Source organism: Ciconia boyciana, chromosome 8 (genome assembly GCF_034638445.1).
Source record: "Ciconia boyciana chromosome 8, ASM3463844v1, whole genome shotgun sequence".
NCBI classification, from domain to species: Eukaryota; Metazoa; Chordata; class Aves; order Ciconiiformes; family Ciconiidae; genus Ciconia; species Ciconia boyciana.
Genome location: NC_132941.1, coordinates 5,969,287 through 5,983,895, shown reverse-complemented (window position 1 = coordinate 5,983,895; position 14,609 = coordinate 5,969,287).

The window sequence follows — 14,609 nt, the reverse complement described above, 5'->3', positions numbered from 1 at the left end:
AAATGGAGTGGCTTTAGCTTCTAGCACTGAGGAGTCGGGTTTTCGTGTATATATACTCTCAAGTGGATTTTTTTTTTTTTTACCTTAGACTGTGAAAGCATGACCACAGGTCATCTCTGTATTTTACATATGGGATATATGTCTGTATGTATACTGGCATACATACACGCGTAGGCGTACATGCATCTTTCCTGTGGAGCCACAGGGCCCTCTCTTGCAGCCCTGGCACAGGCACAGCTCCCACGGATGCGGTGGGGACCTGCCCGGGCCAGTGGCATAGGGTCGGACACCCCGTTTGTGAATCTAGTGCTATCCTGAGCAGGCAAAAAACCCCACAACCTGAAGGCAGGCAAGATGATGTGGTTTTGCAAGGGGTTGATATTTTGTTTTGTGTGTGTGCGTGTCATTTTTTTCCCTCTCTCCCCCCCCCCCCCGCCCTCCCCTTGGTCTGTAGCAGATGCTTTGTACGTGAAAGCTTGCAATTTTGTTCTTGTCTGAGGCTTCCCCCTCTCCCTTTTTACCACACGTAACTACACCATGTTGTGGTTTCACAAAAAGGGAGAGAGGGAGGGAGAGAGATCATTCTGTAAAGTCGATTAAACCCTGATCTTTAGTGTGTTCCAGTTAGACACATCTGTACTGGGGGCTGAGGGGCGTGTGACTGTGAATTTGAGCAGAGTTTTACATCTGAATCATGGCTCCTTTTCTATAAATATATAAATATATATAAATATATAAATATACTATTATTGCAGGGGATTGCTGACCTCTAGATTTAGCTTTTTCTATTGCAAGTGCTATCCATGTGAGTGTGTGTGTGTGAAGTTTTTATGCTTACTAAGAACACAGGATCTTGACTTGTTTGTTTTGTGTTAGTTTATTGTAAACAACCATTTGTTGTAAATTGTTATTGGCATTAAATTATAATTTATGATTTTCAAATCCAAAACATTCTCTGCTTTTTATGTTTTAAAGCCTGTAAGCTATCTCTGTATTTATAAGTTTCTCGCAGCGAGCTTTGGTTCACAGAGAATAATAGTAAACAGAAAATGCACCAGGGTTAAATAAAAACACACACACACACGCACACGCACGCACACACACACACACACACACAAGCCCCGTGTATATATGTTTGGAATGCTCAGAGGAGGATTTGTTTAGGGACTTCAGTTAGTTTTAAGTTTATAGCATTTAAAGAAAGTTTTTCTTTTCATGCTGAGTTAGAACAAAAGATCTATCCAAAGATTGAATTGGACAAAAGAGGAGGGTTGGGATCGAGAAGCTTGTTCTATGTGGAATTGAGGAGATTTTTTTTTTAAGGGGGAAAAAAAAAAAAAAGCTGCTAAACATGGCGACTCTTTCCCTTTAAGTCTCTAATTTATTTTTTTTCCTTGCGGTTCCCCCCCCCCCTTCCCAACCCTCCCTTTTATTTTTCCTTTAATCTGATCTCAGTTCGCTTCGTTCCTTCCCCACCGCCCCTGCCACCGGCGCGGGGACTGGCGGGGAAAGACCCACAGGCGACCCGGAACGACAGCGAAAGCTGCAGAGCCGCCCGCGGTGCAAACCACATCTCGGGAAAGGTCTTCTTCACCCCCCGCTTCCTCCTCCTCCTCCTCCTCCTCCTCCTCCTCCTCCTCCTCTTCCCTCCCCGCCGCCGCTCTCCCAAACCTTCCCCGACCCCGCCGGGAGAGCGGCGGCGGGGGGCGGGGGGGTCCGCCCGCGCTCTGCCTGCGCGGGGCGCGGAGGGGGCGCGGAGAGGAGGCGGCTCTCCCAAGTTCAGACAAAAGCGGAGGGCTGGGGCGAGAGGAGGCGCTTGGCGGGCGGTGCCAGCCCGCGTGTGGGGCTGGCGGGGCCGGGCAGCGCCCGCAGCCCGCGGGGCTCGCCCGTGGGGCCGCGCCGCCGGCGGCCGGGGAAGGGGCGGGGGAGGGAGGGAGGGCGGGAGGCAGGGAGGGGAGGGGGGCGCGGAGCGCTGCGCGGCCGCGGGGGCGACGCGTGGGAAAGTCCGCGGCGGGGTCCGATGAGCTCAGCCAACATGGCGGCCCGGCCCTGCTCGCTCGCTCCGCGCGGCGCGGAGCCGGGGGGGGGGGACCGGCGTCCCCCCTCTCCGCGCAGGGTCCCCGCGGCGGGAAGCGGCCGGGGGGTTGCCGGGCCGGGCGGCGGGAAGAGTTGCCGGGCCGGCGGCCGGGGCCGGCGGGCGTATCTTCCCCCGGAGCTCGTATCCCATCTGCATGTAAATGACCTGTGGCAGCATCTCCCCCGTGCGAGCGCGGCGCGGCGGCCGCCGGAGCGGAGTCGGGGCTGCCCCGGGGTGTCACGTCCCGGGCTTGCGCCCGCAGAGCCGGCGGGGTCCCGGGGACGGTGCCTTGAAGAGAAAAAAAGCCCCGGGAGAGAGGGGAAGGGAGGAAGGGGGAAGGAGAAGGGGACGCTTCCAGGCGCTCCGTGACCGCCGCCGCCGATCGCGGTGTGGAAAGGGAGATGGGTTTTCTTTTTCTTTCTCTGTTTTGGCTTTTTTTTTTTTTTTTTTTTAATTAAAACTTTAGTGGGTCCCGGGGATCGCGCTCGCTTCGCTTTGCTTTGTAGCATGGAAAGAGATACACGGAGAAAATCGGGCCTTGTCAGGATTTATTGAAGTTGGGTTTAAAAAACGTGCTTCAGATGATTTTTCCCATTTTCTCAGATTTCAAAGGCTCCCCGCAGTGCGGCTGCCTAATTAATGGTGAAATTCAACTAAATCTAATTATGCAGTAATTTTAAAGCAGTTAGTCCTGGGCGCTGCTTTGTAATAGGAACCCAGTTTTTAAAGTTTGCTTAATGTGTTGGTTTAGGGAGCCGGGGAGGAGAGGGGTGTAAGAGGCAGAGCTGTGGGGTTTGGGGATTTTTTTTTTTCCCCCTCTCCCCTCCCCCCTTTTTTTTCCTTTTGTAAAGCAAAGAAATGCAAAATATAAACCCAAAACACCCGGCGAAAGGCGAGGAGAGAGGCTGCCTTATCCATCGCATGTGATACGGGCATTGAGTGAGAAGCCCCAGCGAAAGTGTAAATAACACGGTAGTTAATGGGGTCCATAAAGGTATTCCTGGCCTGTGGATTTCCAAGTGCCAAGCTGTTTTAGAGAGGATCTTGAATCCTGCGGTAATGAAGGGGCAACGGAGACACACAGCGTCTCTTCTTGGAAAATAGAAACCAGATTTCTGCTATTGAACATCTATTGTCATTAAGAGGAGAGGCTTGTGCTCACGAAGTTATAAATCTTATCACCCTTTTGATAACACAGTTGTAATCAGTTAGCATCGCATTCAAACCCAATTGTAAAACTGCCTAATTTAATATGTCATACATGTCATTAAAACTTTATTTTTCCCCTTCTCTCTTCTTCCCCCCCCCCCATCCCTCTCCCCATCCCCTCCCCACCCCCACCCCCAAGTAAAATGTCAACAGCTCCGGCGGGGTAACGTGCCGCTGCCGTGCTGATGAAGAGGGGTTGCCTTCTTCCCGCCTAGGTAATCGGAAGCGTTTGTAGCAGATGAGAAGAAGTTGGAGAAAAAAATAATAATAAAAAGAGAAGGGGGGGGGCGACCAGGGAGAGGAAGGTGAAATCCTTCTCCTTCCTCCACAATTGCAAGCGCTCAATGAAGTTCTTTGAAAGAAACTTGTCTTATGATTAGCTAAGCAAACACATCTGCTTTCCTAGTTTGGGCTTAGCTAATTATCAAAACAAAGGGGCCGTTTCTTCTTCTACCTTGCTGGAAAGAAGATGTTATTTCAGGAGTGCTGTCCCTCCTCCCCCCCATCCCCATCCCAGCCCTTCCCAGCGAAGCACCACGCTCCTTTTCTTGGGATTACCGATGGGGAAAGGAGCTTGCGCACTGCTCTTCCTAACGTTAAGCTTTATCATTACCTTCCCTGGAACAATATTTTTCCAAGCCAAGGTCCCTGCGGCAGGGTGGAGGTGGGGTGGGAAGGGGAAGGGAGGAGGGGGAAGGTGGTTTTGAATCGCGGACCAACTTCGCAGCTATTTGAATCAAGCCTGCACTCGGTTGATTTTAGTTGACAGAGCGTGTGTTGAAGCTGAACTCTATAATTTGCACTTCTGTTCTTTTATTAGAGTTGGACAACGAACTAATGAGCTTTCCCCCAGCACAGTGTCACTTGTATTTATTTTCTTTTGGAAACTTTGAGATAGAAGAAGTGTTCTTGGAAAAGGGCAGAGGTGGGGGGAAGGTTTCGCGTGGTATTTCTTTTTTTTTTTTTTTACCCCTGGAGGTGCGGGGATCCGCTCTGTGTTTGTGTGGATGCGTGCGTGTGTCCCTGTCCCCCCGCGAAAGGCGACCCACGGGGTATTAGAGGAGGATAAGCTCCCAGCTAGATGTGAAATCCGGGCGATGCTGTCCTTGGGTGGTGGGAAGAGAACGCAGAGGCGATCCTCGCCAGACACCCGAAAAGAAAAAAAAGAAAATAAACCCTTGCTGCTCGGGCGGAGGCTGCGGGGTGCGGAGCGATGGGCGGTGAGCGGCGTGAACCCCAGTTTGGTCAGGTCTCTGCAGGAGCCGGTTCACTTCAGAAAAGCAAGAGGTGGCTGTAAAGACGTACCTGAGAGACAGTGGAAGAAGGGATTTTTTTAATTTTTTTTTTCCAGAAAAATGAGGGTTTTAAAAATAAATAAATAAAAGAGAGGGAGAAAAAGCCCAAAGGAAGGATTTCCACGCAGACAGAAAGCAGGGCGAAATGTTTGTCACTACGTGCCCACCAAGGCGTGAAACTGCATACATTGCTCCGAGCCTGCTCTACCCCTGTGAGTCGTGAGATATTTTGAATTTTGATTCCAGTGTGTTCTCTTTGAACTGGGCCTTTCGGTTTATTAAGGCAGGAAGAGGAACTCAGCAATCCTCTTTGAAACACGCTTGGTTTAACTATTTTACACAAGTTTGCCCAGGTCCCTGGAGATTCTCCAGTTGAAGAAGATTGAAATTAGAGTTAAAAGCTGGCGGGGGGGGGGGGGGGGTAAGGGGGTGGAGAGCGAGTGTGAAAGAGGGTGATGAATCTATTGTAAATGCTCTCCTGTATTCTGATGTGGTGGTGAACGGAACAGAACCGTGCCTCGCCTTGTTTGATCCATACGCACGCATCTGCATGTATGCGGGTGTATGTCATATACTCTCTATATGTGTACACGCACACAGATGTATAGGCCACGATTAATATTCTGAGAAATGCCGGAGAAAAAGCTGTTATTTAGCGGCCATACAGAAAGGCGCACGCTGACTGTTTCCCAGCAGCTTTACTCCCAAACTTTGCCTTTTCTTTTGTTTTCTTTTCTATTCCTTTTCTATTTCTTTCCTCCATTCTTCCCCCCCCCCCTTCTTGTAAATTGCTGTTAACGTGTGTCTTTATGTTCTGTCTATAACTAGGATGTAATCAGGCGCCCCATGTCTCTCTCTAAAAGCATTTAATAAATGTCTATTAAAGCGCTACAAATGTAAGATAAATTTAGTGGCGCTGCTGTCTCCCTGTATCCAAACGGTAATGATGGATTTATCAACAGGGATTCGCCTTCAGCGCAGTGAGAGAGATTTACTCAACAAATAAGTCGGAAAAGCACCCACCGAAATACAATCATTTATACGGAAACTGATTTCTTTACAGCACCACAGATTCGAGGGAACGCACCGCTTATTGCCTTTTTTCTCTTTTTTTTCCGCTTTTTCTCTCTCCCCCCCCCCGTCCTCCTTTTATTTCCCCCCTTTTTAACACAATCAGTGGAGCTGGAAGCGTGTGTCTGTCTCTGTTTTGGGAGTGTTTGCCTGCTTATTGCTAGTAGAAGCTCCCAGACTCGATCAAACCCGGATCAATGCCTAATTTCTCAGCATCACCCTCTCTCTTCTCCTCCCCCCCCCCCCCTTCACTAATTTATTTTCCTTCAGCCCCAAAACGTCGACGATATGTGTATTCGGTATCAAAAGTCGTCGAGTTTCGGAGTCCAAGATGGATGATAAAAGGGGGGAGGGGGGGGAATTATCTGTCCGAATTATCTGTGTGTCGCTTCCCAAACGCTGGCGAGCGGCTGTGAGGACCCCCCGCCCCGGAGAGATGTTGCCCACCTCTGCTGAAATGTTTATCTCCTTTTTCTCAGCCCTTGCTTTGAACCCTACCCGTTAGCCTGTATGAGAATAAAAGGAATGAACCCAGAAAGAACCACCATTCACTGTCGAATTCAAGCACTGTAAAAAAAATTACTGAAATGCGGCCACATAGCGCCCTTAAGATTATTTCCCTTTCCTAGAAAGTAGCTCCTAACCTCAGATTTCTCCACACACACACACACTTCCCTGCTCTTATTTCCCCCCTTGACCACATCTTTCTCCGATTCGCCTTGGAAAAAAAAAATAAAATAAAAAATGCATGTGCTGATTTGATGGAGCCCTTTAAACAAGGGGCATGCGAGAGCTGTATTCATTCTGAAATATTAACCCTATTTTCTGAATTTCCTTCCTTTCAAATAGCTGCTCGTATTTTACTATCCTGGATCCCCGATTTAAACATCCGCACTTCTAGGAGCTCGTTAGATACATCTATATTTTAATTTAATTTAATTTAATTTAATTTCGGTATTGTACTTAAAATAACAATAAATAAACCCGAGAACTTGTATTTTCCTTTGCAGAGAGTTTTTTATTCTCCTCTAGAAATTTCATTGAGATGTCTCTGTACTTTGTTTGTCAGTTATCTTTGTTCCTTTTAAATAAAGGGCTTTTAAATGGACTTATTGCTCCCAGCGTGGGTTCTTCTCTCTAAATGTTAGAAAATTGTGCCATCTACCCGCTATTCTAAGTACTGTCACACTCAGAGACCTCCAAGGACCTTCCAGCCCCAACTTCAATACGCCTGTGTCAAAGGGTGCCTAGTAGCGAGAGGAGAAAGGTTTGCGTGGATTTTACAGATTTCCAGCCTGAATCACTCTCTGAAGCGCCAAAATGATCTGCAAAGATGCAGTTGGCTTCCTTTGATGGCTGGCTCTCCGGCCCCAGCTCCAACCCAAGCCTTTGCAGGAGCTAATGAAGCCTCCCTGCCTTCGCTACATCGCGCTTTCTCTCCAGTGCATAGTTTTTTTCCTGCTAATTTTAGACACGAAAAGTGTGGGTGTGCAGGGGAAGGGGGGGGGAGGGGAGGGAGGCAGTGACTCTTCTGTCGTGGTTTTTTTTTTGTTGTGGTTTTTTTTTTTTTTAAGAGAAATAGTCAGATATTTATAGCCATGGCCTCTAATGATGAAAATACATTGTTGTTAATGGGGAAAAAAAAAAAGTTCGCTTTTTGGGGTTGGTTCTGGCTGATTAGCTAGGGATGCTGCTGGCTGAGTTTCCAAGTGAGGGATGAGGAAAAGAGAAATGTATATAAACTTTACAGGCCTTTTTATCTCCACCCAAATACTTTGCCCAGTAACCCACTTCTACCCCCTTAGCCGGACTGGAACAATAGGGTTCAGCTTTAAAATTAGATTCGGAAATCTTTCTTGCTCGTGGGCAAGTAGAAATAGTTAGGAGGGTGCCTTAATTTTTTTGTTCTTTTTCCCCTGAAAAATGAAATCAGAAACGCCTTCTAAATCAGTTAAAACGGATTAACAGTTTCCAAGTTTATGGTGTAGTTACACGTCTTCGAAATTATTTTTGCACCCCTTAGGAGTATTAGGAGGGAATTGCGAGTGTCGGCCGAGTATTTATGGGTGGGGGAAAAAAACAGTGGTAAGCTTTACGACTTTTATGACTTGTTTCACACTGTTCGAGAAATGGAGTTTTAAGCAACATACAATTAAAACTATATTGCTCTTTGGATAAATTCCAAGAAACTCCAGAATCAATTAGTTTAGATCCTTGGATACTTGTTGCTAAAAAAAAATAAAAGAAAATAAAATAATAAAATAGCAAAGTGTAAAAACGGCCAGCCAAGGACAGCTCTGCTCCAGATGTAATTTTTTAAGTCCCTGCTATATAGACCAGACAGGCTGCACAGACTCGCTTCTCCGATTTCTCATTTTGCATTTATTCCTCTCGGAATACCCAGGCATCACAGAATCATTTTTCTCTCCTTTTTTCCGTGGATTCCCCCGTTCGTTCCCTTTCGGGCTTTTCGGACAGCTTCGCGGGTTGGGTTTTTCCCCCCCACCCCCCCTCGTTTGATTCTTCCCAGTGTCTTTTTAACCATTCCGGTGATTATTTCTATTTGTCAGGTACCAGGGTTAAAACTTTATCCCTCGCTACCCACAAGCTACCTCCCCGCAGGCGAAGCCGGGTCCAGCCGCTCTTAATTCCCAGGTTTAAAGATAATCCTAATTTTGAAAGCGGCTTCACCAGCCGCTCTCTTCCCTTGATCACAAACTCTTTACTCATCTAAGTGCGATCTTTCCCCCTTCCCCCTTTTTTTTTTTTGCCTTGTCCCACAGCCTTTTCCACCCCACGTTTCTCGGAGCTGCGGTTCGCCGTGGGAGTGGGGCTGCTCCCCACTGCCTGCAGCCGCAGGGCTGTGCCTCAGGTCGGGCTCAGCTCCGGGCATCCCAAACCATCCCACCGCTCGCCATGTCTTCCTTGGAGATCATTGTCTGTCCCTATTCTTTGCAACGTTTATTTTTCTGGAGAAGAAAGCCGTCCCCGCTTGCAGATATACTGGAGTCCACTCGCAGGTTTTCCTTCGTACAGAATCTAATCTCGGCCAAGAAGTTTCTGCCTTAACTCCCGCAACATTAGTAATTAACAACCCCTGGAAATTAACTGTACAGTGACCTAAGATTTCATCCTCTCGGCTGACAGTTACACCTAGCCTTAAAAAGAAACTTTAAAAAAAAAAGGGGGGGGGGTGTCACAAAATTATTATTATTATTATTACTACTATTAATAATAATACAGAACAACTCTGGGAGAAGCATATGCCAAATATCTTGCGGGAAAAGCCTTAACAGAGACATTTGACATCCAGACTAGTTTCACATCGACTCCGAATGAAGCTCAAAGGAGGAGGGAGAGGAAGGGCTGCCATCCAGCAAAGTTTGCTGGACTTTATTCAGCTTAAACTCGATCTTTCCCTCGCTGAAGCCAACGGCGGACTTGTACAGTAGGAGGCAGGTCAGAGCACATCACACTGCCCATATTGTCTCCTGGAGCATGGGGAGAACCCTGCTACCTTCTTCAGCTGCCTTTTTTGAAAAATTATTTTTATGATGCTCCACGCCTGACAGACACCCCCCTTCCCCGCTCGGATTTTGTACTTCCTATTCCCTTTATAGGAGGATGATTCATTTTGCACTGTCACTATTTCCAATTTTGTGGGTTTACTGATGTCTCACTTAAAAAAAAAGCAAGTCCACTCTTCCTACCCCAAAGGTCTCATTAGCCTCCGCTGGCTGCTTTTAAGACAGCAGCTCGCTCGCTCTCCTCCAGCCGAATTTGTCCAACCCCTTCATCTTCTCATGTTTTATTTCGAGCTTTCCCTGGAAAACCTTCCACCCCGGCAAGGTCAGCCTCTCCCCGCTCCAATACCCCCGCAGTCCTCCCGCAGCCCCGAGCTGCCGTCCCTCCTCCCGCTGCCCGCGGGGCTGCTGCTGGCTGGCGGCCCCGGGAAGGGCCGGGGCTGCTCCCGCACCCCGCGCACCCCCGCGGGAGGCCGCGCCCCGCCGGCCCGGCCCCGCACCCTCCCCGGGCGTCCCCAGCCGGAGCCCCGCAGCCGCCGGCGCTCCGGAGCCCGGGCGCTCCTTCCCCTCTTTATCTCCCAGCTCGCTCCGGCGAGAGGATCATTGCTATTATTATTATTGTTATTGTTGTTATTATTATTAAAGGCGATATTCAAATGGGTCCCCGTTTGTCTTCGCCACCAGCGTGTTTCAGAGCGATTATCTCATATCTTTCCTACAGAAGTAAGCTATCCCTCAGCCCTGGGTCACGCATTGATCTCCCTGCAATGTAACAAACGGCCGGGTTAATTTTCCCTCATTACCATTTCCATAGCCCAGGCTCACACACACAGGACGGAGCCCTCCAGCCCGCAGCCCCGGCTGCCGCTGTGTGCGGCTCCCAGGCGGGCACACACACACACACACACACACGCACACGCACACGCACACGCACACGCACATGTGCCATGACAGCACCCCAAATCCTCACACCCCGCTTCGAGCACCCCTAGCAGCACGGGGCGGGTTCCCTGCCTTTCCTTCCCCGATGTCACCTCGCCTGACCCCCCCCCCTTTGTAGGGATTTGGGGTTTTCTTTAGGGTTGTGTTATTTTTTAAACGTCGTTCTGCTCGCCATAAATTAGAAGGATTTTTTTTTTTTTTTTTTTGCTCACCCCGTTTACTTCTTAATCTTTTTTTTTTTTTTTCCTTGAGTCTTTTCATTCACTGGTTGCAAAAGAAAAGGGGGTTGGTCAACACCAAAATGGCAAAGTTCAGCTTGGGAAAAAAAAAAAAAAAAAAACCTCCAGCTACCTACAAAGGGGCTCAGGGCTTTGTAATGGCAGAAAGAAACAAAAATGAAAAGAAAATTGCAGTTGAGGCTAAAGTGTGAGAGTGTGTTTGTGTGTATGTATATCTGTGTGTATTTTTAAAGGTTTCTTTGAACTGCCTTTGTGCTGACTAGGCAAAGCTCCTTGCCAATGCTAGTCACGGTTTAAGGAACTTTGAGTTAACCTCTTATATCGAATGAATCTTTTCATTTGGAAACCAATAAATCTCAATCTCTAGCCACCTTTTGTAGAACAGGCTGGGGCTTACCAAGGCAAGGCTGAAGCTTATAATAAAGAAGAGATAAAGTTTGCCAAAGTTGGTGGGGTGGGTTTTTTTTTTTCCTTCCCCTTCTTCTTCTTCCTCTTCTTCTGTTGTAAATAAAAGTTTTGGAGATGGCAGCATTTGGAAGCAATCCGGAGAAGGACTTGGATCTATGCATTGTTTCACAGTAAGCCTATTTACTTAAATAGAGTCTTCAGGGATTCAAACACGAAAATGATTTATAGTTTTCCAACAAGTCATTATTTTGGTCAGTCGTTGAGGGTGGGGTTGTGGAAAAGGAGGGGGGTCCATACAGTCTAATAATCAATGTGTGTCTATGGAAAGTGAAAAGGGAGGGGTGGGGAGGGGAGGGTTCTGCAGATAAGTAGGGCTAACACTATAAACATTACAGACAATTGAGTTTCCCCATCTGAGCGGGAGCTGGGGAGAAAAGGGGTCTCCACATTTATCAGGCACCGGCCAGGGTGGGGGGGTGAGCGAGGGATGGGGAAAATACATTTCTCAAATCAGTTTGGAGTCACTCCTTCGGTTTCTGCCTTGCACTTTTGTATATTGGGTATCATTGCTTTGAAGCACTTTGAAATCCAGCGTTGCGTCTAATCTTTGGATGGGAGATGTGACCGCAGGAATCAATGTTTTGATTTATTTTTCAGTACTTATTTCCTGTCTAGTCCCCCTCGCTCGCTCGCCCTCTCTCTGATTATGCCATATTTATACGTGCGTATACATTATATACCTATTATATATATAATGCCCCCGTAGACATCTTTTAAAAAATCATTTGCAATTTCTCTGTCGCCGAGGCGCAGTTCACTTCTCAACCCCTCTCTTTATCCTATTTTATTTCAAGACGCTGTCTTCTTGCCGTCTCCAAATTGTTCCCATCCAGGAGTTATTAATTACTCTTACAAGGCGGGAGATTCTTAACTAATAACAAAGTTGTAAATTACCACCTTCCCTCAAATATTTCTCATTTGTCAACCCTGATTGATTTGATTAATATTCCGCCGGCTGAGATCATTTCAAGTTGCACTATATAATCAGCAGCACCAGGCTGCTCAGCAGAGCTTCTGCTTTGGGAGAAGATTTTTCTCCAGCCCTTAAGCTGAAGTGTATTTTGCATTTGCTCCAGAGGAGGTAAACGCGGACCTAGAGCTTAAAAGGACTTTAAGGCGCAGAGGCTGAATACGGTGTCGGGAAATAAAATGAACCAAACGTGTCTGTTTAAAAAAAAAATCAGAAAAGAAAAGAAAAAGAAACGAGTGATAACTCCCCCCCCCCCCAGACGCCAGCCTGGAAGAAGACAGGGGTTTCAGCCCTAGCCTGAACTCTCCCACAGCCCCTCCTTGCCTTGCACCCAGACTGTCACGTTGCCTGGAGTAAACCCCCAGCACCTCGAGTTACGCTTTGCCTGTGGCCTCAGACACACAGAAATAATAATAATAGCGCGTAAATTAACTCCCCCCTCCCTTGAAATGACAGTCACTGAACTTGGTTTCAGCCCCTCTCGCTCCACCGCGAGTGGGACTGGCTTTCTGGTTCAAAACCATCATATTGGCTTAATTATGGGGCTGTAAATAACGGCGCGGCGATCATTTTTCTCTGCTTTTAAGGAAAAAAAAAGAAAAAGAGTCACCTGGCTGAGCTTTCTGCCCAGCGCCACAGCCGGACCTACGCGCACCGCTGCGCATACGCGTAGCACACACCTACCGACCCGTATATGCGATATAAGGTTGGAATCACCGTATATAAAAGTGACCCCTGCCCGTCTGAGCTCGGGCATCGGATCCCGGCTGCTGCCCTTGCAGATCATCGCTAGCCGCTCCCTCCGCCACCACTTCAGTTTTAATCTTAATTATATTAAGTGAAGTAGCGGGCTTGCCATGGGATTGAACATGGTGCGTGACGGCTGCCTGTTCAACGATCGATTGTGAATATCGCCTTTCTCCTCTCTATCGATATTCACGATACGCCTTATCTGCGGCCGGGGAGGTAGCGCCGGGGTTGGGTTTTTTGGTTTGGGGTGGGTTTTTTTTTTTGTGGAAATGTAAAAATGAGAGACGAGAGTGAAATAACATTCCGCCCAGTCACCTGCAATTCAATATGCACACAAGAGACGCCGATGTATATGAGACGATTTTAATTATGATTAGAAGACACACTCTGAGCAAGAGAATAGATTTGGAGGGAGGGGAGGGGGGGGGCCGGAGGAGCATTAATGAAATCTTTCCCCGCGATACTAAAAGAAACAAGTGGTTGATACAACGGAGGTGATTTGTCACCCAACTCCAAAGGGGGGTGGGCGATCGCATCTCAGCATCAATCCCCCCCCCCCCGCCGTCTCTTTGAAGCAAATGATATGCCATGATGCCTGCCTAACAGGCAGAGCCTCAGACCACGCCTTTGCCGGGCTCTTCCACCCCGGCGCTGCCGGAGCGCCCCCCGGGCCCCCCCGCCGCCTTCCCCCGGCTGATGGGCACGGAGCGGCGGCCAGCCCGGCCGGCGACATGCGGCATCAGCTCGGAGCAGCGCCGTGCTTAGGCCTTAAGTAGATTGTGTTTGTGCACATGAAACCTTTTGTCTCGGCCCGCGGATTGCCGGCCTTTTCAAACACAGCCGAGAAACAGTTCAGGGTCACTGGCAATTTCCAGCCCCGGTGGCGGGAGGGGGGGGGACACACAGGCAGAGGTGACCCTGGCCGGTCGTCTCCCGGACGGTTGTCGCCTTTGGAGCCGGAGCGGAGGCGGTGGAGGTGCGGGGCGGCCCGGGGAGCTCGGCCCGGGGACCGGACAGGACCTCCCGCACCCCGGCTCTGCCCTCCGCAGCCGCCTCCCCGCACCCCCGGGCCCGCAGGGCGGCTCCCCCCGGCCGCCCCCGGGCGAGGGCCGCCGGCCCCGGGCCCTGGGCAGCCCCCCGCCCGCAGCCCTCCTCCCGCCCGGCGCCGGGGCTCTGCAGTAGCCGGCTATTTTTCTCAGGATGTGACTTCCAAGTGGCATAATCTGTAGGAGTGAGAATCTGTTCTCGTTATGTTTGTCCCCTTCGGTATTTCTACAGGCTCTTTTTTTTTTTTTTTTTTTTGCTTTCACCCCGCCCCCCCCTTTTTTTCTCTTTCGGTATAAATTAACTCCGACTGAAACCACCAGATTGTTCCGAGGAGACTACCTCCCTAATGACTTCATCTCCAAAAGTTGACTGACACTCTAGCGAACTGCCAACACCTGTTTCCCAGCACCCAGACTCCAGAACCCACCAGACCTCGTAAATTTAGCTTCTCCCTTCTTCCCCCCCCCTTAATAGATGACGTGAATATCTAAAGGGAAGGGGGAGATAGAACTAGGTCACATTGGAAACTTTTTATTTTTCAGCTCTTCTGAGCGAAATCTGGAGATAAAAGGGCCGGACACCTCCCGTCGGTGCCCGTCCCTGCGGGGTGCCCGGGGCTGGTGGCAGCCCCGGGGTCGGGGGCTGCCCGCGGGTCCTGCTTAGGCGGGATTTAGGGGCAGAGCTCAGCCCTGGCCGGCAGGTCTCCGGGGCTGTAGCCAGACCCGAGCCCTTTCCTCCTCCGGTACCTCGCCCCTGCCTTTCCCCGAGGATGCTGCAGGTTTCAGGCTCTGCGGTCCCACCTGGGCTCCGCAGGTCCCTGCCCAGCCCCCGCCGGGCCTGATCCGGCCTCGCTGCGAGGGTGCTGCCAGGCTGGGCCGAGGGGACAGGGGTGGGACCGGGAAACGAGCCGCCCCGGGGAGCGGGGCAGAGCCGGAGGGGCTGCCCCGGGAGGGGAGGAGGGTGAGGACGGCGGCGGGCATCGCAGCCGGAGCCTGCGGGAGGGATGTACCCGGCTCC